Source organism: Macrotis lagotis, chromosome X (assembly GCF_037893015.1).
Source record: "Macrotis lagotis isolate mMagLag1 chromosome X, bilby.v1.9.chrom.fasta, whole genome shotgun sequence".
Lineage (NCBI taxonomy): Eukaryota > Metazoa > Chordata > Mammalia > Peramelemorphia > Peramelidae > Macrotis > Macrotis lagotis.
Window position 1 is genome coordinate 335,290,951 of NC_133666.1, and position 25,863 is coordinate 335,316,813.

At 34.5% G+C, this 25,863-nt stretch overlaps 1 long non-coding RNA gene across 12 annotated transcripts in view; it reads right to left on the reverse strand.

The window, feature by feature from the left end:
• The window catches only part of LOC141502840 (uncharacterized), a 368,212-nt gene that overhangs the window by 205,771 nt on the left and 136,578 nt on the right, over positions 1 to 25,863 (reverse strand). For all 12 annotated transcript variants that reach the window (XR_012472672.1, XR_012472662.1, XR_012472669.1 and 9 more), the window contains one exon: positions 1,007 to 1,132. This is a non-coding gene — a long non-coding RNA (uncharacterized LOC141502840). The remainder of the gene's footprint in view (positions 1 to 1,006; positions 1,133 to 25,863) is intronic.

The following is a 25,863-nucleotide window of genomic DNA, read 5'->3' on the forward strand; positions in this document are numbered from 1 at the left end:
AAGGGTCAAAAGAATTTCAAAAGTAGTGTTCACCAGGAAATGAAAATAATTGTTGGAACATTTATGAATTTTAATTTTATTTTCTATACTTGAAATCAGCTTTAACTGAATTCATTAAGCAAACAAACAACAAACCAGAAATAGAATCTAGATGACAAGATATCAATAATTGGCTTGGTTGTTTAAACTATTGTATAAACCAACCCAGTGACTGCTTTGCTGAGTGAGCTATACTCAAGTGTGTCTGTGCCTCATCCAAATTATGAGAAAAGTATGAATAATTTTATTAATGTTTTCATGAGATTATTGTGATTTATTTCTATAAATCAGTTATGCCCAAATGCCTAAAGCCTATCAGTTGGTAAAAGGATAAAAAAATTAAGTATGGTAGAATACAGATACTAAGTGGAAGAGAAAACCAAATTCAAGAGTCAGGAAGATCTGGGTTTGGGTCTCTCTTCTGAGATACTGTATGTGTGAGCCTGGACAAGTCCCAAGCTTCCCTGCCCCCATCAGCTCTGTAATATCATAAACTGCAGAACAGCTGCTAATCTCATTGGTGGAGAATTACTGGTTAGAATTGCCCGATAAAAAGGAAAGCAGAAATCCATACCTTTCCCCTCCCTTCCCACCCCCAAATCACTCAAATATTTTTACTTCTGTACAGCTTTAGGTCATTGATTTTGTCCAATACAGTTTTCCTTTGACAGGGTGAGGAGTTAGTGGCAATTGTATATTCCATAAGCACATCAAAGAGACAAAGCCTTCCCTCCCAAGCCCAGTCATTTGAACTGTCTCTTTTAACATAATAGCTATGAAAGACTGAAGTCTGACTTCAATTTCCTACAGTGACTCAATTGTTTTGTTCAATCATTTTTCAGTCATGACCAACTCTGTGACTCCATTTGGGATTTTCTTGGCAAAGATACTGGAGTGGTTTGACATTTCCTTCTCCAGATCATTTTACAGATGAGGAAATTAAGGCAAAGAAGGTTAAGTGACTTACTCAGGGTCACACAGCTAGTAAGTTTCTGAGGCCAGATTTGATCTGAGGATGATGAGTCCTTCTTACTTCAGGGCTTGCACTCTATCAGCTTTGTCACCTAGTTGTCCACTGTTATTGATGATCATCCTATAAAGCAAATTAATTTCAATATCAATTTTGGAAAACAGTTATAGACAATAAACATAATGATCTATTTTGTGGTGGTTTATTTTAAGGATAAACATGTTTACTTTCTCAATTTCATTTTTTTTTAAATTTGCCTATACATTGTAATCATTTTCTTAAATTCCAAAAGAGAAAATTTACCAAATTTCCGACCTACTGAGAAATCTGTCCTTATTTAAAACTCAATGAATGATAGTCAATTCCTTATATATTGACTGTTGTTTCTTATCTTCACAATACTTTTTATTTCTCAGGAAGAAACATATATGAAAATATCATAACCTCTCAGTCCATTTCTAGAGAATAGAGTTTAAGGAATGGTCCCTTTAAGGTTTTTGATTGGATGACGTTCTAAGGGCGAATAGCTTTGCATCAGGGACTCAAACTTCTCCAGCTTGTCATTAACAGCCCAGTAAATTATCTAAAGGTCACACATTATTGCTAGATTAATAAAATCCATATTAAGAGAAATGAAGTTGATAATGCAGTTCAAGTTATCTTTTTCCATGCAATACCTCACAACCAACTGTCGCCAGCTCTTAAAATGAGAAGCTAAAGACCAAAATGAGTCCTGCAATAAAAATTAGTAGGCCAGAAAACTCTTAAGCGATGTGGTAGTAATTTGCTGGGAGTAAATCACATTTTCTTGGAATTTTAATTTTTCCAGTTACCTGGTATGATTCCCAGTCCTCCTCATAACATCTCAATGCAGGGAGAAATGATTTTGGGTGTGAGTGGAACAGGGATAGAGGTGGAACCAAATGAAATATGCACTTAAAAATGAGGTACAGTGACATAAAAACATAGATTTAGAAGTTCATTGAACAGAACACAGGACCTAGCCAGGAAGTTGTAGTTATTGCTCGGTGATGTCCAGTTCTACATGTCTCCATGCAATTTGTCCATAGGGTTTTCTTGGCAAGTAAATTGGAATGGTATGTCATTTCCTTCTCCAGTGTGTTGCCATTTGATAGTTGAGGAAGTGAGGCAACTAAAGGTTGAGTTGTCTTTCCCAGTCACACAGCTAGTAAATATCTGAGCCTGGATTTGAATTCAGTCTTCCTGACTCCAGGCCTTGTGCTCTATTGCCTGTACCACCCAGTTGCTCAGGAAGAACTGAGCTCAGCCCCAGCTATAGCCACTTCCTGGCAATGTGAGTCTGGGCTAGTCATTTTCACTCCATCTATTTACTCATTTGTAAAATAGGAAAAAAATAACATCTGTTTCCCAGGGATGTTGCAAAGATAAAATGATATAATATCTGTAATTTGTTGTTCAGTTGTTATTAAGATCTTTGTGATCCCAACTGGCATTTTTTAATTGTCAAAGATACTAGCAGGGTTTGTCATTTCCTTCTCCAAACCATTTATAGATGAGGAAACTAAGGCAAACAGAGTTAAGGGACCTGTCCAGAGTCATACAGTAAGTGTCTGAAGCTGAGTTTGAAGTCAGGAAGAAGAGTATTATTGACCTCAGACCCTATCTTCTTCCTCACCCAACCACCCTAATAATTGTACTTTGCAAACCTTGATGCACTACTATATTATAAAGAACTATTAGTGTCCAAGAGTTCAAAAGGAGAAAGTGGTAGATTTAGGAACTGAACTCAGATCTTCTGATTTGGCGCTTCATGTGTTTATTCCTTGTACTCATGAAATCATAGGTCTAGTTTCAACCTCAGCAATGTAAAAATAGAAAATAATTGCAGGGAGGGAGGAAAAGTTATTGATAAACATGGGAATTAAGAAGGGCTCCATGGAGAAGGAAACACACAAGTTGAGCCTTGAATGGCTTACAGAGGGGGAAAGATGGTAAGAGAATGTTAGGCATATAGATACTTCTAATGTCTCCTTTTTTACCCTTTATTTACCCACTCCAATTATAACAAAATGTAGATTAGATTTTGATAAACACAAATCATAATCTTTGTTTTTTTACTTTTGCAGGGTAAATGGGGTTAAGTGGCTTGCCCAAGGCCACACAGCTAGGTAATTATTAAGTGTTTGAGGTTGGCTTTGAACTCAGGCACTCCTGATTCCAGGGCCAGTGCTCTATCCACTGCGCCACCTAGCCACACCCATATCCTAGTCTTAACAAATTATTAATTCAAATAGAATTTTTTAAATGAAAATTTTTACTGTGAAATACAAAAGCATTTGTTTTTGTACAGTCATTTTTTTGATTATGACAAGTTTTTTATGACCCCATTTGGAATTTTCTTGGCATAGATCCTGGAGTGATTAGCCATTTCCTTTGAAATTGAGGCAAAGAGAGGTAAGTGACTTGCCCAACATCACACACTAGAAAATATCTGAGGTAATATTTGAATTCACTATCCATTGTACCAGCTAGATGCTTCTAAAATAGTTTTTATAGATTTTTAAATATTTTATTTTTTATATCACTGATACTTCTGAAAAATGGTGGACTAGATAATGAGGGGAGGAATGTCCTTGTCAAATTTTATTTGTGGGCCTATTTTATAATTTGACCCTTGCCACAAAAGTGCTATTTCCACTTCTATTCTAAGCAAAATAAAATATGTGGTTTGTTTTTAGTATATCTGCATTCTTCTCAGAAGACCCTCAGGAGCCTATTGAAGCAATTATACTCCCAATACCATGAGTTCTGCATAGAATGCTCAACTGAGGCTGAGTGATTTCCATACATTATTTCCTTTTCCTTTCCTCTTCAAAATGTGCATGTCTTGTGTCTCAGCACCTTATTCTCGGTAGAGAATCAATAAAGCAAAATATGCTATTAATAACCTTAGAAGAACTAGATCTATTTTTCTTCCCACAAGCCATAATTTAAAAATAAAATATTGAATTCATAAGAAATAATTTTATTGATATCTTCTTTTTAAATTACCTACATTTCCCAGTGAAGATTCATCCCCTTCTAAGCCATCTTTTATAATGAAGAATAAAAATAAGGAGAAAAACATTTCAGCTAAATAACATATTTAAAAATTTTGACATTGTGAAAATAGCCTACATACATTGTTCCCTTCTTTTGCAAAGAAGCTGAGCAGATGCCTTCTTATGTCTTTTCTTTGTGGTTAAACTTGATTATTGTAATTATGTGGCATTCAGTATCAATTCTTCTGCTGTTGTACTGAAATCTCCATTTACCTTGCTATGGTCATTGTGTACATGTTTTCTGGTTTAACTTTCTGTCCTTTATATTAGCTTATAAACCTCCATGTATCTCATCCATTATTTCTTATTCCTAGTAATATTGCATTCTATCCATGGATCATATTTGCTCAGTTATTATTCACTTTATGGGCATCTACTCTATATTTCTTTGACACTTCAAAAAGTTATGCAATAAATATTTCAATGTATGTGAGTATACAAATGTTCATTTTTTTGTCATTGACCTCCTTTAGGCATATAATAATAATAGTAAAAATAACAACAACAACAACAATAATTATAGCTAACTTTTTATATAGCACCTACTATGGTTCCAGGAACTATGCAAAGTACTTTAAAAAATTTATCTCATTTTCCCCATACAACAATCCTGGTTTTGCTATTTTTAAAACCATTTTCAGTTAAGGAAACTGAGGTAAACAGATCTAGTAACTTAGTCAGGATCACAAATTTAGTAAGTGTCTGAGGTTGGATTTGAACTCAGGTCTTTTTTTTTACTCAAGATCTTTCTTACCCACTGAGTTGAAAGGAAAGATTTAGCACTGGTCAAAGAACATGAAAATTTTAGTCATATTTTTATATAATTCCAAATTACTTTTCTGAATGGTAAGATGAATTCATTTTTAAATCAAAAAAGGGTCTTTAATTAAACAAACTCTCCAACAATCGTTTTTTTATCTTTCCCTGTTTGTAAAGAAGGAAGTGAAACCTCAAATTTAAAATCCTATTTTCAGTAATTTGTATAATCCTGGAATAAATTTATTATTACTATGAAATTCTTTATTAACACTTTTTGCCTCATCCTTTGGACTCATCCATAGGGAGGATACCTTTTTGAATTATTTTTGGATAATGGATAATGGATAATTTTTGAGGATTTGGCATGTACAATTAATAAGCCATGATAACAAAACACTTCCACTTTCTTTGGTGGGTTTACTAGGTTGGAAGATCAGGACAATGCTGTAGATGGAATATACCTAGATTAAATTCAACAATGATTCATTTATTTATTTGTTTGTTTATTTATTTACCTGTGTGACCCTGAGCAAGTATGATTCAGTTTATTAATTTGTAAAATGAGCTGGAAATGGATATGAAATACCACTCTGGGATCTTTGCAAAGGGATGACTGAAACAACTCAACAATAACAGCAAACATGTACATAGCACTTTGTTATGTTGCAGGTTGCAAAGACAAATAAAAAAAAATACTTGCCCTAAATGAACTTGCATTCAATTTGGGGAATATACAGTGTCTACAAACAAATATATGATAGTGAAAGGAAGGGAGAGCACTAAGAACTGGAGATGATAGTGGACAAAGAATCCATAAAAATCTTTTCAAAGGCAGAAGAAAGGAGGGAGAGCATTCTATTCTTGAGTGACAGATTTTGTGAAGGTAAGAAGAAGGGAGATAGCATGTGAGACATTATTAATTTCATCAGTGAAATAGTTTAGATAACAATATAGTAAGGTTTATTTGATTAATAGAATAATGGATTCAAATATTAGTTATTTATGGGATTGAAGACACTTGAAAGGGAGATCTCTAAGGAGTCCAATTGGCAAATGTCCTTTCTATTCATCTAATATTTTTATCAATTACTGGAAGAAAACCGATTTTTTTCCTTATCATATCCAATGATGACATTCTGGATAGCTCAAAGCTTGGATGAGAATCAGATTGTGAAAAGATCTGAATAGATTAGAACACTTTAATGACGAATATAATGAAATTAAATAGGAATAAATTTGAAGTTTTACTTTGGAGTTCCAAAAACAAGCTTCCACAGGTAGGGGAAGTGAATTGATCAACAGTTTGTGTTAAGGAGAATTGCAAGTCAATGGTTTGTCTAAACAAGAACAACCAAAACAGTATAACAATAAAATAATGAAATTTTAGGCTGCATTAAATAAGGTATAATCTGCAGAGGTAGGAAATTGATAGTCTGATGAAATTAAATTCCATGTATTGTTCCTTATAAAAGCTTGTCTGCCTAGAAGAGGAATATCAGGATTTTGATGGAATTAGAGAATATATTTCAGTGTATCTACTGTAACATCAAAGAGGGCATTTCCTCATGCCCAGATAATGTATCCATATTTTCTTATCCTGTGTAGCAATTGTTGTATCCTCCTATAAATTCTATTTTTAAAATTTTTTTATTACTTTTTTTAGGGTTCTTTTTGCAAGGCAATGGGGTTAAGTGGCTTGCCCAAGGTCACACAGGTAATTATTAAGTGTCTGAGGCTGAATTTGAACTCAGGTTGCTCCTGACTCCAGGACCGGTGCTCTATCCACTGCACAACCTAGTTGCCCCTCCCATAAATTCTTTATGGGACATCTGTCCCAAACACAAAAACTGACTCATGTTTGTCCTTCAGTTGTTCTCAGAGAAGACCATGATATCAGAAAGGTGATGCCATGACATGCAAGTGAATTAGATTTGAGTGCAGAGATGCTGTGTAAAGTTACCAGCCTCACTTTCTTTTTCAGAGTCATCTGGGTCCAGTGGCCAAATATGGATTAGGATGACTGGAGATGGTCATCCTCTAGGTTCTCTGATGCTATGAAAAGATTTATGGTTTGATCACTAGTTCTACTCTGTCCAAAGTTACAGATTAAAACCTTGTTGAGTTTTGAAAGAAGAAAGTTTCTATGATAGTAACTGTGCTTTAAGAATATATATATATATATATATATATATATATATATATATATATATATATATATATATACATATATATATGTTGGGCAGTTACATGGAGGAAGAATTGGAGATGTAGACCTAACTACATTTTTATATTTGATTCTCAGAAAGATCCAAACAGATAGATATAAATCCAAATTTCTTTCTCTAAGTCCAGTACTTTTTTCTGTTGTGTCATAGTTTCCTCATTGATTAATTGATAGATTAATGAAGGGGGACCCTATTTATGATAATGGGGTTAAAAAAACAAAAACTGCTACCAATAAAGTCTCTCTACTACTTAGGAGAATCAAAAGGTTGGGGGAATCTCCTTAGAACCTCTTTTTATTTTTTGAGCATATTTTAAGAATTTGTGTTTTAGCAAAATCATACATAATTTTAGGAATATGATTTGTATGTTGCAATTAGTTTTGTAAATCCTGTTATTTTCTAAATAGAGAAAATTTAAAACCTAATAGAGATGTCAACAGCCTTTGTATCACACAATAAAGTGGAGATTTGCCAATTACTTGGTTACTTTGATGAATAGAGACAACAAAAAGAGATGACTCAGCTCCTAAAGTGGATTTTCAAGGCCTAAATTGGTCAGGTTGAGCTGTCAAACTTGAGCAGTTTAACTATATAAATGCTCCAAACTGGAATAATTTGAACTTAAACAAATTCCTTTTGGGATCTTAATCATTCAGTTTAACTATCTATGCTGTTGCCATTAAGTAGACACTCACCAAATCTCTCCTTCAGTGTGAATTATTTAGACCTAACCTTGGATAAGACCAGTCATCTGTTCCTGACTTTTTTTTTCTTTTTCCCCTCCCTGGATCTATTTCTGGCAGCCATTAAGATTACTCCTGCCAAAGTCCACATCTTTATTGGCAGTGAATGTCTAAAATAGTGATGTGTTCTTCTATGATTGGTCATTCCTAAGAGCACTGTAAGGAACTGGATAAATATTACCTACACTGTTGCTATTTAGACATGCTATTTATGATTATTATCAGAGTAAGGCTATTATTTTCTGTGTCATCTGTGTTTCTCAATTTTAGGGATAAATGTCACATCTCTCTCCCCTACAAACCTATCCTTATATTCTTTTATAGAAAATAATGCTATTGCTTCCAGAATCAGAATAATTGAGTTGTTTGTAGATGTTTTATTTTAAGCACATCATATCTTTTTACCAATGAAAAGAAAATTCTATTGTGTCAGCACCAGGAGGGACGATAGAGCCATTTTTAAACAATTGTGGAATTAGTCAGGTAACCAATCGACCTGTCACTTTAACAATTGGCAGAAGATCTTATAAAGTCTGCTTTTGCTCAGACAGATTCAAGACATCTCAGGGCGCATTCTATGATAAGTGTAAGAATTTCAAGTCTATAACATAGAAGGAAGGCCTTTTTGGAATCCATCGAGAGATAGCAGATACACATTACAGCACTTTCCCAGTCAAATCACAAGGCAGGAAGCCTGCATAAAAGAAATTTTGATATTTCTGCAAAAAAAATCACAAAGCACGGGACATTTCCCTTTCATATTTAATAAAGATCTCCCCCGTCAGCTGCAGCTGGCGATAAGTGTAATATCTTTAAATGGTTAATCCAGGGATCATGGCTCAAGTACTTGATGTGGTTTGGAGCCAGGAAAGCTGTTAGTAGCCTCAGTGTGCATTTCATAAACCCAAGGAATTTTTTTTTTGGTTTGGCTTTTTACTATATCTTAAATGCTTTATTTTTCAGGGGAGAGATAAGGCCTGGTTCTTCACATAAAACTACAGCTTAGCCATTACTTAGTCTTTCTCTGTTAAGGAAAAGGTCCTGTCTGTGCACAGATGTCTCAGATTAAATTGTATCTCACAGTCCTTACAGTGCTCAGTACTAGATGAACTGCCAAAAAGGCCGTAGGCAAGAACTAAATTGCTTTGGTTTCAGTACACAGTGAATTTGGCTCAGACAAGCTGAATCAGTACATTAAATGCGAATCCCTCACAGATTTGAAAGCAGCCTTTAGCACAATTATTGACTGTGAGTGATGATTACGTCTAATTGAAGGAGACTTTTGCTACCTGTAGCTCGGTTGGAGTCCATGAGAGCCACAGCAAGGCACTGCATCTTAATTCAATGTTCCAGCTTGAGAGAAGCAATTGAACCTAAATCCTGAAGTGTGTACACATGGTCGATAAACTTTAATAAACTTTACAGGTTCGGTAACTAGGCTGAGTATATAATTCAATTTTTTAATTCAGGAAAGGAAAGTAGCTAACAAGTATGTTGGGCTACAATAATGTATTAGTTCATCTCATGCAGAGGCCTTCTCAGTAAAAGGAAAATATAGTGTTTCATGCTTGTCTTTGGAACAAGTCATAAATCTGCCATTCCGTACACTGCATTAATGCTCTACAGGTGGGACATTACCAGGCTTCTTGGGCAAGGACCAACTTTCAGCAAATTTGTGAGGGAAACAAACTAATTTGACAATTTTGCATCTTTTGTTATGGAAGTTATGCCAATAATGAAAAGAAATGAATGGCTTTCCTAATAGATTCTGCCTTCCTCTCCCAGATCCTGCTACTCCTGACAAGCTTTTATATCATAACAACCAGTCATATAGAGGCTCATGATATGACTTAATCCTTCCCAAAAAGTTATTGATTTTTTCAGGGAACTAAAGTAGGTTTTCTCATGGGTCTTGCGTTTAGAATCTTATTTTCCTTGTGTTCTTCAAAAAAAAAAAAGACTGCCAATATATTGGCTACGGATGTCTTTTTTCCACACACACTGTTATATTTGAACATACTGACATTTTCTAGTTAGAGAAAATTCATTTAAAATGAGAGCGATGGCCTCTGACATTATTTTAAAGAGGATTTTATGGCAGGATTTTAAATAAATTCCTTTCTTTCACTGAAAACTTAAACTATGCCTGCATGTGAAACAATTTCTCAAACATTGCACAATCCTTGTACATAGGCATGTTTGCTATTAATTTTCCTTGTGAAGAATGGGCTAATGGCCATATGGATTTGCATTATTATTTTTTTAGAAGTGGAGCATTTGTTAGCATAATAAAAAACAACCCCACAAAGGATTGCATTATTTTGAAAATATCCAGATAAAAAAAAAAAGAAAGATCAGATTTAGTTAGAGTATTCTCATTATTTCATGACTATTAAAAGTATGCATAATAAATTGCATAATGAAGTTCGACTAGTTTGTGCATAAGAAGGTGTAACATCTGTATTTATTATAAATTCCATGACTTAGATTGGTTATGTGTCTGTCTTCTTACCATGGGAAAGAAATAAGTTGTGAACCTCAGCCTAAAATTTAAAAGAATTTAGGCATCCCAAAATTGTAAAAGAATTCAAAATTAGTTTCTTTTGAGGTTCACTAAAAGTATATGTAAACTTTGACCCAGAATCTGAACTAGACAAGTAGTACATTGCTTCTTATTTCTAGAAGGATCATGACTTTGGCAAGAGTTTTGGATTGAGATTGAAAACAGCAATCAAATTCCATTTGTCAGAAAACTGTGTGCAAAATCTAACTGACCTATACAACTTTGGGCCAGTTATTTTACATGTCTAGGCCTCTGTTTTTTCAACTATATTAGGACAAAGTTAAATATGAAAGCCTCTGTTTTACCCTCTCTCTCTTAATCTATGTTCTCTCCAAATTCTTTTTTCCCTCCATTCTCTAACTTCATTAGATTAAATGAATAAATTCTAAATTGACTATCACTAACTACAGGTTGTTGACTCTTGATGTATATGACAAGGAGCAATTGAGTTTTCATGTTCTTTGACCAGTGGAATCAGGGTTAAATTAGTTAGCAAAGAAATTAAGAGCAGCCAGGAGGCGCAGCTGATAGAGCACTCCTTGGAGTCAGGAGAACAGGAGTTCAAATCCAGCCTCAGATACTTACCACTGACTAGCTATATGACCTTGGGCAAGTCACTTAATCCTGATTTCCTCACATCTAGGGCCATCTCCACTCATCCTGATTCATATCTGGTCATTGGATCCAGATGGCTCTGGAGGAGAAAGTGAGGCTAGTGACTCAGAATAGCACCCCCTCACTCAAATCTAATCCATGTGCTTGTCATGGCACCACTTTCCCCAATATCATGATCTTCTTTGTGAATGAGGGACAAACATCATCATCATCATCATCACCATCATCATCGTCAAGGGAAAATCCCCAAAAGGACTGCCTCATGACATAAGAATATCAGACATTTTTGCAATATTTTAAGGTTTACAAAGCATTTGACATACATTATCTCATTTGCATGGTAAATAATACAAATAATACAAATATTACTGGTATCCTACTTTGCTAGTAAACAACCCAAGACTCAAAGGGAATAACTGACTTGTCTATCTTGTCCATACTCAACCATTTAGAGTCTGAAGAGAACTTCAAATGCAGGGCTATTCCTTCTGTGCTGTGCTATCTCACTGAAAATTTTCAGGCTAAAGTTGGAAGATCACTTGTCTAGTGCTTTATAGACCATATTCTTGTTTGGATATGGGTTGTTAAGCCAGAATTCTGAAGTCTATTATGACATTTTGTTGTTTCATTATTTTTGCCTGACTTTCTTCCTTATTCATTTATACAACAAACATTTCCTAAGCACCTAATATGTGCAAATCATTTTTAAGACACCATAGAGACAGATAGTTATATTTTTGGTTCCTGCCCATGAGGAATTCACAGTTTAATTAGATAGATAAGGTACATGTGCAAATAACTATCTAAAATTACAATTAAGGAGAGTTTGTCATAAGTTCTCAAATGAACAGTATATATAGTGCTGTGAGAATTCAGGGAAGGCAGGGGTCATTTCAAGCTAGAGTAATGATGATGCTGATGGTAATAACAACAACTCACATTTGCATAGTTCCTTAAGGTTTTGAGTGATTTTGCAAGATTGTGGGAAGGTAAGTTGTATAAGGATTGTTATCCTAGGAAACCGAGATTGAAAAAGTTTGATTGGACCATGCTTACAGAGCTTGCAAATATCAGATATAATGTGATATTCAGACAGTGGGAAAAAGGATGGGATTGACATCAGAAAATCTGGCTTTTACTCCTGGCTCTGATACTTATTAGTCATGTGATCCTTGGAATATCTCTTCACCTCTAAGACTAGAGTTCCCTCTTCTGCAAAATTACATATAGGAGAGATGACAGACACTGTCTAGCAACACTCCCCATTGCAGTCAGAACCAGAATAAAATGTAATTAAAGAATATCAAACAAAATAAATACAAATACAATAAAGCATAGATAATACTAATATGTGGTTTTCTAAATTGTTATTAACCTCCTATCTTCCTCAACACACCTCACACTCCTTACCTCTACCCCTGTACTCTGCCTCCAGGATTTTTCACTTACAGTTCACTTTTTTCTTAGACTTAGATTTGACTTTTTATTGAGTTTAACATTACTGACTTAGATAATGAGCAAATTTCCTTCTTGTTCTAAATTTTATGATAAAGAAAAAATAGCATTTGAGCTACTAAATGACACAAAGGCCATCTGGCTTTTCTCACCCCCTGACTCTATAGCTACCTTTTGCTGGTTTCATTCCTAGAAAGTTGACTTTTATGGAGTGGAAGTTCATCAAAAATAAGCAAATTTTTTTTCAGTCAACTTTCTAGAACACATGAACAAACCATAACTTCCTCAAAAAAGTTTTTTTCTTGTAACAGTTCCAGAATTATATGAAATACACTATTTTTAAAAATATGCTGATTGTTTGGATATTGAATTTTAAAAGTAGACTGCTATATGCATTTACTATTTTTCTCCAGACATTTTATGGAATTTTAAAGCTTATACATATTATAAATCATATTATAATGGTCCTAATCAGGTCTTACCTTTTGAGTTTATTGATTTCATTCTTGATGGAAAGAGGTGAACTAAATACTGAGCATTACAAATTTACTTCTCCCTCTCATGAGGGTCTTTTTAGCAGCTTAATAAAGAAATGAGAAAACTTTTATCCATATTCAAGTGTAAATTCTTTATCTAGGAATTCATGAATCTTGCTGACTGATATATTTAACTACCACTACCTTTGTCACTCCAGTTATATGGAAGTATATTGCTGAATTTTCTTGGTAACAGAGGTAGAATGAGAAGCAAATAAATAGAATTTTCATTGTCTGGTTCTCCCTGATGCTGCTAAGCTCTGTGCTTCCATTTAGGATGCAATCCTTATGTTAATGCATGCCTAATTTTATGAAAACATCTTGTCTTGCTGAAGCTTATAGAGAATCCCATGAAGTATAGGTATGCAGAATCCCTTGTATTTAGGCTGTTTCATTTTCTTATTGTGCATAGAGAAGAAAATTCCACAGTACTCTAAAACTATACAGAACACTGAACTGTGGATCTATATCTGTACAATGAGTAGCCAAATGGTTTCAAGATATTTTAGGACAACATTCAGAAAAATCAATCAGTGCAATCAAAATTCTCAAAACACTATGACTCTTTTAAAAAATCATATCTTTTTAAATCATATCCAGCTAATGATATTGCATTACTTTGAGATATGGAATATTATAATCTTTGAAGAATTTTGGTAAAGAATCCTTCCAAACTCAACCAATAAGCCTTTGGTCAGTTTAAAGAGAGTAGAGATTGCATGAGCAAATTTTCAGGAAAAGTAAGGTAAGTTTGTCATTGGCAAAATGTATTACTGGGGAAAACAAAGAGAAACATGTATCCAGAAAAGGAATAACCATTGGATAGGTCATATATATCCACCCAATGTAAAGAGACCATGAGAAAAACCACCAGCTTGTTGGAGGACAATGGCAAAAATGGCATAGGATGGGAATGAATGAGTTATAACATTTTGGGAAAGATCTGTTGGAGAGTACTGAATTATTGGATTAGACTTTTTGAGTCCCTTTGGCTATCTAGTAAAGCCGATGACCCACTTCTTAGAAAGACAAATGACAAGAATTTAATTTCATTTAAGAAAAAATTATAGTGGTGTGAAGAAAGTTGCCAAGAAAACTTTAAATTTATTTATCACATGCACAATTGAGGGTTAAATGTCATTGCCATGATTCTGATCCTATTGTTACTTTTGTGAAGCAGACAATAACACATTAGGGAGATGTTGCCAAGGCATGGATGTGAATTGGATTTAAGTTAGTGATATGCTGTGCTAAGTCACAAGTCTCACTTTCTCCTCTGGAACCATCTGGGTTCAGTGGTTGTATATGGATCAAGATGACTGAAGATGTCCCTGGATATGAGGCAGTCAGCGTTAGGGGAAGTTAGATGCCACAGGGAGTAAAGCATTTGAACCTAACTCAGAAGGATTTGAGTTCAAATTTGACCTCAGATACTTAGTAGCTGGGTAACCTTGGGCAAGTCATTTGACCCTTATTGTCTCTCATCCAAGGCTATCTCCAGTCATCCTGATTCATATCTGGCCACTGGATGTTGATCTGTAACTGGCTCTGGGAGGGGGGAGGTTTCCCATAGTAAAATAGACCCCTCCCCATATTAGAGTGCATGCATCAAAATAAGCAAAAAAAAGGACACTAACCATAGAAAGTTACTATTCGGAAAGACATGATAAAAAGAGCATCTCATAAGAGGAAAGCAGTGAAAAGATGCTTAAGCGTGGAAACCTCAAAAGAATTTATGAATGTCTCAAATACAAAAAGAACTCTTGTAGGAACTTAAAAAGGACTTTAAAACCAAAGAAGAGAGAAAGAAAATAATTTAGAAAAGAAATGATTCACGCAGGAAACCTATTACAAATTGACTGAAGAAAAAATTCCTTTAAAAGTAAAACTGAGCAACTGGAAAAGGAATACATCTCCTTTAAAGGAAAGTGGAAAAGGAAAGCAACTCATATAAAAAGTAAAATAAACCTACTGGAAAAGAAAACACAAAAAAGCTAAATGAAGCAAATAAAACCCTAAAAATTAGAAACAGGCAAATGCAATCGAACGACTTTATGAGATAACATTATATCGAACAAAACCAAAAGACTGAAAAAATGAAAGAAAATATAAAGTACTTAGGAAACAATGATTAACTTGGAAAAGAGATCTTTGAAAGATAATTTGTGATTATTGGCCTAATTAAAAGCCATGATCACAAAATATTCTGGAAAATATCTTGCAATAAATTATTATGGAAAACTGCCCTAATATCCTAGAACAAGAACAATAAAATAGTCCTTGAAAGAAGCTATCAGTCACTCCCAGAAAGAGATCTCAAAACAGGGGATATTCAGAATTCTCAGCTAAAGAAGAAAATCATACAAAAAAGACAAAAAAGAAGCAATTTGAATATCAGGAAGACACAGTTAGGATTACACAGGACTTATCAGCTTCAATATTAAAGGATCAGAGGAACTAGAAAATGATATTCAGGGGATGGGGTGGCAAGAGAGTTTGGATTACAATAAAAAATCAATTCCCTTGCAAAATTCAGCATATTATTTCAGGGGGAAAGATGCATTTTCAGTGAAAAAGGACTTTCAAACTAACCTGATAAAAAGAACACAACTGAACAGAAAATCTGATCTTTAAATGCAGGATTCAAAAGATGGGTAAAAAAGATAAACAGAAAGAAAAAATGTTAGTCAATAAGACTAAACTATCTATATCTTTACAGGAAGACAATACTTGCAAGTCTTGAGAATTGTATTTCTCTTAGGATAGTTGAAAGGAAAATAATTGGGCAGAGGATATGGGTATAAATTAATCATGATGATTATATACTTTAACCATGAGGGTTATATTTCTACTGGTATAATTGGAGGGAGGGTAGTTGGAAAGAAGATGTGGATATAAATCGATTATGAGGTGATGATACTTATCTCTTGAGAACTGTACTTGTATCAGGACAGTTGAAAGAAGTATGTTTTGACAGAGGGTATGGGTCCAAGACAGGTATAAAACAATTCAGTCATAAAAAAAAGAATTATACTGGAAGAAAAAGGTGGAAGTATTAGAGGATAAATAACCACCTGAAGGGGCACAATAATATTATAATAATAATAATAGAGGGAAAGGAGGAAGAGTGTGAACACTAAAGAGATTTTACCCTCAACAGATTTGGCAAAAAGAGGGAATACCATAATTTCCCAATTGGGGTTAGAAATTTATCCTACACATCAGGGGGAAGTAGGAGGGGAAAGAAGAAAGGGCAGATGGAAGGAAGACAGTAGTCAACAAAAAATATTGGTGAGGAGGGATAAGTGGAAAAGAGAGAGAAAAGTATAATTAGGTGGAAGGTACGATGGAGGGATACAGAGTTCATAATCATTATTCTGAATGTGAATGGAATTAACTCTCCCATAAAACAAGTGAATAGCAAAGTGGATTTAAAAACACAGTCCTACAATATGTTGTTTATGAGAAACATATTTGAAGAAGAGAGATACACTCAGGGTGAAGGTAAAAGGTTGAAGCAAAATATATTATGCTTCAGTTGATGTGTGTGGGGGGAAGCAATACCAAGCCTGATCTCATTAAAAGTGAGAAGGAAAGAAATTACATCATCCTAAAAGGTACTATGGGCAATGAAGTAATATCAGTGCTAAACATGATACACCAAATGGTATATTATGCAAATTCTTAGAGGAGAAGCTAAAAGAGTTATAGGAATAGTAAAACTATATTAGTGGGGGACCCTCAACCTCATCCCTCAGAATTACACATTACATCAGAATTACACATTAACAATAGCATTGTAATATTGAGATCATTAGTTATGATAAGATGCAGCTCCTCTTAGCAGTTCAGTGATGAAGGACTATCCTGAGAGATCTGTTATGGAAAATGTCATCCACATCAGAGGGAAAAAACAATGGATTCTGAATGCAGAACAAAGCATACTGTGTTCACTTTTTAACTTCTTTTTGTTTTTCTTTCTTTCTCTTGCTTTGTCTCTCCTTAATTCGATTTGTTCTTTGACAATATGATTAACAAGGAAATATTTTAAACCTGTACATATACAATCTATATCAGATTGGTCACTGCAAAGGGGCAGAGGAAATAAGAATGGGATAGTAGAAACATGTATAACTCAAAACCTTGCAAACAGATGAATGTGGAAAACTATCTTTGACTACAATTGGGAAAAATCAAATATAATAATATAAAAATAATGAAGAAATTAATTTCCTTCATGGGACATGAAGACATATCATGGACAATTCTCCCATTACACTTTACCAGGCTGCAAAACCTAGAACAGTTGAAGGTGGAAGAACAAATATTCTCTTTGATCTTTCTTTGATTCTCTGGGGTTCACTAGGCTTATGACTAATTACCCCTGGAGAATCATTCAGCCACAACTATATCCTACCCAATGATATTTAATGATTGAATAATCCTTGTTCGATCTAATTCTACCTGTTATTCACAGCCTGTTTTTATATGCCCTTGATTACACTGGGGTTTTGAGGGGATTTACATCTTGTATCCTCTCCCTCCACTGAGTCAGTCCTTGACTTTTATCTAATCTCAATTCCAGTGAGGAATCAGTACAGCCCACCAAACAGACTCTAGAGTAGTGAGAGAGAAGGAGGGAAATCTAGCTTTCTGAATTAAAGAATTATTTCCTTGTTCCAAGATGGAGAATTACACCCTTTGTCCTCCCAGCAACCTTTCTGCAAGACTTTTTCTGTGTTACTTTTTTTTCTTCACCCCCTCAAGCTGGTCACCATTTGAATTGCACACAGCAAATGAATGCTTAGGACCTCTTGGCTAATTGCTCCATGCGTAGACTAAAACAGATTCCCTTTTTCAAGGATCTCAGGAATTCAGTCTCACAAGGTCTGAAAACATTGGAGCAAATGGAAGACTTTTTCAGAGAGATTTTTTTCATTTTAGCTTTCTATCACTAGGGCTAATACTCAAGTGCTTTGGCAAACATGCAGCTTTTGTCTATGAAATATTTACCATGATAAATGTTTTTTAGGAGGAAAAAACAAATCAGTCATTTCAACTGGTCAATTTACCAAACTCAATCAAAAAATTTTCTGGTAAATGCTTGCTAATTATATCTGAACTAATTACTAAAAGAAAGCAAATTTACTTTTGAAATATGTATGTCACTTGAAAGACAATGGGAATGTTTTGTTAATGTATTTGTTTTTGAGCAGCATAACATCACTATTTCAATTAAGTATTCCCATTGGGTCTTCTTAACTTCTGGGAGATTTTACTTAGTTCCCATCAAGAGAAAACTTGCACTGATATAAAAACGAAGTGTGGTCTATGTGAAGTCTATCTAGTGAAGGTAGTCCCAACCGATTAATCATTTGTATTATCAACTCTGTCACCTAGGTGATTGAAAAGCATTATTTCCTGCATAATATCTCTTTGGATTTTGTTTGAACTGCTAGCCTCAAAACATCAGATAGTGCAGTTCAGATAGTTTTTCATTATAAAAATAATTACAGGTTAAACACAGTTAATAAAACATTAAGTATAAATCTGAATATTTTAAAAGCATGTCCCTTCAAAAGACTTCTAATGAATTTTGATGAAAATCCTATCATTACCTAGTCCAAAATAAGTGGAAGTGCTTATTACAAACAATTGGGAGACTGATAATTTAGAAAAATAATTTCTACAAGGAAATCATAATTCTGGACACTCTACTTCACAAATATGAGGATCATAAAAGAGAAATTAATAAAATACAATAAAATAGATTTCCTCAGAAATGAATATACATTAGTCAAAATTTTAATCTATTTAAAGTTTGTTCATGTATTTACCTATCTGAATTTCTTCAGTTTTGAAGTTATTATTTTTATTTACCATAATATCAAAATGTGAATGACTATTTTGGAATTTGAAAGTTTTAGAAGGGTGATTCATGTTAACCACAAGAATCTGTTTTCTCCTTCATCTTGGAGTGAAAATGTCTATTCATGGAAATAATAACAATAATAACAACCAAAGCTAACATTATATAGAACTTTAAATTTTGCAGATTGTTTTCTATACATCATCTAATTTAGTTCTCACAGCAATCCTGTGAGGTAGGTGCTCTTTTTGCCCTCAATTTATAGAAAATAACATCAAGGCTGAGGGATGTTGAATGACTTGACTAGGCTCATGTGGCTTTTAGAGTTTGTGGCAGGATTCCAATTAAAGTCATCATGACTTGAAAGTCAACACACCATCTGCTGTGCCACCTAACTAAAGTAAGCAACAATTTATCATCAAGATCTTTTCTCATGTTCTTCACTCATACTTCCACTACTCCATTGCCAGGATCTACCTACTGTGACCCAGTGACTTCATGCTATTTTCTGGTATCTAAAGCTCCCGCATCAAGATGATCAGGGCTTGTCCTCCTCTGATATGCCACCCAATGCTTGCCACTGTTATGCAACAGCCTAGCAATGTCACTTCTCCTTCCATACTTCTTTTATATTTGTCAATCCTATTTTTTATCTCCTCAGGAGTATATTCAATGTTTTCCAAAATATTTATTTTATTTACTAGTCTAGGGCATTGTGCTAATTAGAGGTGATAGAAATGCCTTACCTCACAAATCTTCCCTCTCCTTTACTTTCCTAAATACTTAATTATTTTAATTATTTTTTCCAATTATATGCAAAAATAGCTTTCAACATTAATTTTTGGTAAGACTTAGAGTTCCACATTTTTCTGTTCCTCATCATTTGCTCTTCAAGTAATCTGGTATAGTTTTGCATGTATGACTACATTAAACATTTACATATTAGTCATGTTGTGAAAGAAGGAACAGAGCTAAAGGGAAAAATGAGAAAAAGAAAACAATTTTTAAAAAGTGAAAATAGTAAGCTTTGGTTTGCATTCAAGCTTCATCTTTGTTTTCTCTGCAGGTGGATGGCATTTTCCATCACAAGTCTTTAAGTACTTTATATGTACAAAGTATCTTTCTTTACATTAAGACTCTAATACAACATACTATCTTCCCATTTTGGACCAGAAAAATAGCAAAACAAACTATTGATTTATCTTCATAGAAGGGATTTCAGGTGATTGAGGGAAAGGTAACATAACAGGAAACCAGCAATAATCATCTCTTTTACATTTTTATTTAGAGTTTTGACTTCCAAATTTTTCCCTCCCTCCCTCCCTTCCTTTCCCTCTTCCTGAGATGATAAGCAATCAGATGTAGGCTATACATAAACAATATGTATAACATTTCCATATTAACCATTTTGAACAAGAAAATTCAGATTAAAGAAAAAATGAAAGAATGTGAAAAATAGCATGTTTCAGTCAATATTCAAATGATATTTTTTCGATGAAGGCAGATAATTTACTTCATCATTAGTCTTTTGGAATTGTCTTGTATCACAGTGTTGTTAAAAACTGCTTAGGCATTCACAGTGTTAATCAAACAATGTTGTTATGGTGTAAAATATTCTCCTGATTCACTATGAAACAATTACATAAGTATTTTCAGGCTTTTTTTTTGAAATCATATTGCTTGTCATTTCTTATAGGACAATAATATTCCATTACAATCATACAGCATACTCTGTTTATTCATTCCCAAACTGATGGATATCCCTTCAATGTCTAATTCTTAGGTACCAAAACAATTGGTCTAAATAGTTTTAGTACACATGTATCCTTTCCCCTTTTAGGAGTGTCTTTGGAATATAGACCTAGTAGTGGTATTGCTTGATAAAAGCATATGCATTGTTTTATTGTCCTTTGAATATAGTTCCAAATTGCTCTCCAGAATAGTTGAATCATTTCACAACTACACCAACAATAAATGTGTCACAATTTTTCTACATTCTTCCCAACACTGAACATTTTTCTTTTTTGTCATTTTAGTCAATCTGATAGATATGTGGTGGTACCGCAGTTATTTTAATTTGCATTTCTCTAATCAACAGTAATTTTGAGCATTTTTAATGTAACTATAGATAACTTTGATTCTTTATCTAAAACTTCATATCTTTTGACTAGCAATGACATATTTTGCAAACTTGATTTGGTTTTCTTTCTCTCTCTCATATATATATATATATATATATATATATATATATATATATATATATATATATTTGAGAAATGAAGCCTTTATCAGAAATACTCATTTTACAATTTTCCCCAGTGTTCTACTTTCCTTATAATTTTGGCTGCATTGATTTTGTTTATACCAAAATCATTTTAATTTGTTATAATTAAAATTATCTATTTTATATATTGTCATGCTCTCTGTATCTTCTTTGTTTCTAAATTCTTCACCTTCTCCTTCAAAAATTTTGATGTTAAACTGTTTGGTGCATTTGGTACAGATATACTTAGTTTTTTTTTTATTTAGCATTTTATTATCCGTGTTCTTTTCAGCAAGATATAGTGTTCTTTTTTCTTTTAATTCGATCTATTTTTCTTTTTTGCTTTGTCTGAGATCATGATAGCCAACTCTGCTTTCTTTGCTTCAGCTAAATCATAAAAAATTATGTTCCAGATCTTTTCCTTTACTGTGTGTTTCTCTAGGTTTCAATTATGTTTCTTATAAACAACATATTATAGGACTCTGATTTTTAATCCCCTCGGCAATCCATTTTTGTTTAAGGGGTGAGCCATCTCATTTATAGTTATGGTTCTATATATTTCCCTTCATGCTATTTTCCTTTTGTTTATGCCCTTCTTTCTATTAACTCCTTACCCTTTCCCTTCTCAAGTTTTACTTCTGATCACTTCCCCAATCTCCCATCTTTTATCAGCCCCTCCCTTCTATTACCTCCTTACAAAGTAGGATAGATTTCTATATCCAACTGAGTGCTTATGTCATTCTCTTCAAGGCAATTTTGCTGAGATTAAGGTTTGAGTTTTGCATACCACCTTCCCCACCCCTACCCTACCTCCATTATCCAGATCTTCCCCTCCATTATAATAGATCTTTCATGCTTCTTTTATATGGGATGATTATCTCATTCATTCCTCTCTCTCTAACTTTCAATCCAATTTTTCTTAACCCATTATTTTATTTATTTATTTTTTGGGGGGAATATCATCCCATGAAATCCAACTTATATCCACACCCTCTATTTATATACACTTTTTAAAGTATTTTGCAAGACAAATGGGGTTAAGTGACTTGCCCAAGGCCACACAATTATTAAGTGTCTGAGGCCAGATTTGAACTCAGGTACTCCTGACTCCAGGGCCAGTGCTCTATCCACTATGTCACCTAGCCAGCTCTATATACACTTCTTCTAATTGCTTTTAAAGTAATAAAGTTCTTAATAATTATAAAGATTATCTTGCCATAAAGAAATGTAAAGTGTAATCTTATTGAATTTCTTGTGTTTTCTTTCTTGTTTCTTTTTAACCTTTTCATGTTTCCCTTGAGGCCATATTTGCACTCAGGTCCTCCTAATTCCAGAGGTGGTGCTCTATCCACTGCATCACCTAGTTTCCCCTATGTATAGCCATTTTGACAATATTGTCATCTTCTAAGTTTATACCTTGATACTCCCTATCATCATAGTACATGGCACTTGTTATCAGGGTTCTCTATAAAGTGGGCACCTGGGTGGCCATCCAAAATCAAAATCACAAATTTGCATTACTTACTCTTTTTTAATGTTCATTTCTGCAACACTATTTCCTAAGCACCTTAGTAAAGTTCATTTCATCCATAGGTGAAAAAAATGGACATAACCACACTTTTAATGTTTATTTATTCATTTCTTAAATCTCATTATACCTTGATGAAATACATTTTAATTTACTCATTTTTGTTAATCAGCAAACAAAGAAAAAGTGCTAACCAACCGGGGGTAACAAGCTCTCATTTGTTTCTTCTTCTATACCCCAAATTCCCCTGAGATATTATGAATGCTCTGGTGTTTCCTGAATGGTGAAACCAGTAGGAAACTAGGACACAATGAACCAATAGAAATATAGATTTCAAAGTTTATCTTATCAACCTTTTTGGAAGCCATGGAAGTAGAAGAAAAAAAGAGTTTGAATAGGTAGGATGAGTTTTGGTTCTGCATATGTTCCCATATTGATTGTTGAGGTCACATGGCTGCTTTTGCTCCTAAGGATATATTTGCTTACTGTGAGTACTATAATCCAGTTTTGAGTACCTTTTTTATTTTGAGTATTAAATGCATGAAATATTAAACTACCTTTTGATATATCTTTTTTTGTATACATAAAATGGTCATTTGGGCAGAATTTGTTAATTTATTTGAATCCCATCACTAGGTTCAGGGTCTTACTGGTGAATTTCCCTGGGCTTTAGAGCTTAGCTGCCCATTTTTCCTGGCAGGTAGGCTTCCCGTCTGTCTTATACTTGCAGGAAGGGCACCTTCTTGGCCTTCCTCTAGATGTGAGATTTAGCTTTTGGTCTGTCCTAGGAGTTGGTCTTTCTGCTTTTTTTGCTATTATAACAGCCTTTTTGGTGGCTGGCCTAAAGGAGGATCTTGTTGCTGTTCTGTCCCAGGGGTGGAGCCCTGATGCTGGGTTGCTATGGAAATAGTGCCTCTTTGCTACTAAGCCATAGAGGAGTAATTTTGTTGCTATTCTACTCAAAGGATGAGGTCCTACTATATTGGATTGCTATGGGAACAGGGTCTGTCTGCAGGCAGACCCCAGGGTTGGTATCTCACTGTTGATTTAGGACCTCACTGATGGGCAGCATTGGGACCACAACCTTGCTGGTGGCTTGTGCTGGGGTTGGAGTTGCTGGGGTGGGACTTTGTTGCATTAACCAGACTCCTCACTTGAACCAGGTCTGCAGGAGGATGGAGCCTCACTGGTGGATTGCCCCAGACTTGGAGTCTTGGTATAAGACTCCTGCCATAGGGTGGCTATTGCTTCTTTCCTTTCACCCCAGGGAGGCAGAGCTTTTCTGCTGGGTCTAGAAGCTGCTTCTCTGCTTCTATATCTTTGGAAGGTTCTTAGTGTTTTGGAGAGAAAACTGAGGGTTCCTTCCTCCCTCCACCATCTTGGCATGGGGACATCCCAGCAATATCTTTGGAAGTCACCAAGACCTTGTAAGATACTTCTAACTTTACACTCTAGGTAGAATGAGTAACTTTTCTGGACACATGGTTTGACAAAGAATATGCTTCTGACCAAGCCTTATTAAAAGTATATTTTCTCTTATTGACATCAAGATTGTTGCAGAAAATCAGGGACATATGCTTTGTAAACATCGATGGCTTTGTCATCTGCCTATGGCTAGGGCCAGGTCAGTTCATAGCACATTCTTCTATTATCTCCTCCTAGACTCCAACATCCATGTGAATATGAAAAACAGCTGACTGTCCTCAGGAGACAGAAGGGCCTGCACCTCATCTACAATTTGCATTTGCATGACATTTGAATCTTTCCAAATAGGGCTATAGTCAATAATTACAATTCTGCATAGAGGTGCATAAAACTTGATAGTCTTTTAAAGGCACAATCATTCTTTATGACCCTTCCCAAGCTCTTTGAGGGGAACGTTAAATTATTTTTTTCTTTTACCATAGTTCCCTTTTATAATGCTGGCCATGGAAAAGGCTACAACATTAATATGTATTGAATTGAATTGAAATGAGCTATTTCTAGAAACTGGATCCAGGCACTCCTGCCACAGGGACAGCTGTAGCACCTGTGTGTGGGGGAAGAATTTCTCTCACCCTGGCTTCTGCAAACATCGACCAGGCCAGCATATGTTTATACTAGTCTGGTCCTCCTTTCCTAGCCCCCCACAGTGAATTGGCTTTCTTATTTTGATGATTCCAGTGCAAATGAAACAGAAACATATGGAGTAAATTTCCTTAAAAATCACACATGATTTGACAAATGAATAGTAGTGTTTGGCAAAATGTGTTTAGAAGTCTCTTTTGCCTAAAAAGTTGGTGGAAAAATAACTGCAAGATGTCAAGAAACACTAGGCATAGTATTCTTTGCCTACCCTTAGCACCAAATGATCAAAGACCAACAGTTTTAATTAATGTAGAATTCTACACAAGCTAGGAGAAAGTTTTCTAGTCAAATCCAACAAGCAAATATGAGGAGAGCAAATAAAATATTTTCTCACCAGTTCTTTGGGGTTGTGAACAATTTGAGCCCTCTTTCAAATAGTGCCAGACTCCAAGAGGGAAATGTACAATTCTTACCCATGTTTACAATAACAGAAACAAGAGTTTTAACAAAGAATAAAATGTATTCCACTGAAGATTAAAATTTTCCCTCAAGTATCCCTCAGGGATATGTATACTTAATGTGATCAGTGAATTTAGAATTAAGAATCTCTTGGAAACTGGACTGTTCTGAATTTTAACATCCTATTAAGAATATCTATTTGGTAACATATGAAGACATTTAATCTAATTCTTAATAGTATAGGCTAAAAGTCTCAGTTGAATTTCCCTCACTCTGGAGAGTTCACAGGATAGAATGAGCCTTTGTCTCCTCTGCCCATGGAAGGTTAAGACTCAAGATATTAGTCCCGTTATGATGCTAGAGCACATGGTCACTTCATAGGCAGTTCTGACTTGGACACGAGCAAAACTATGAAACAGAGATGACTTTACAAAGGACTTAGCTCTCATATCAGTTCCAGTACCTTTTACACTAGCAGAAACTGGTCTAGTGTCACGTTATTAGAGAAGGCTGTCCGTTTTACAGTAACTATCAATGGTACTAAGAAACTCAATCGCAACTACCAAAGTAAGTTTCTGATCTCCTCTCCAGTTTAACTATCTCCATTTAATGTCTATACTTTCATCAAAATACTAAAGAAAATCCTTCACAATTTAAGGCCAATAACTAAGTGTAAGTCTCTATGCCAA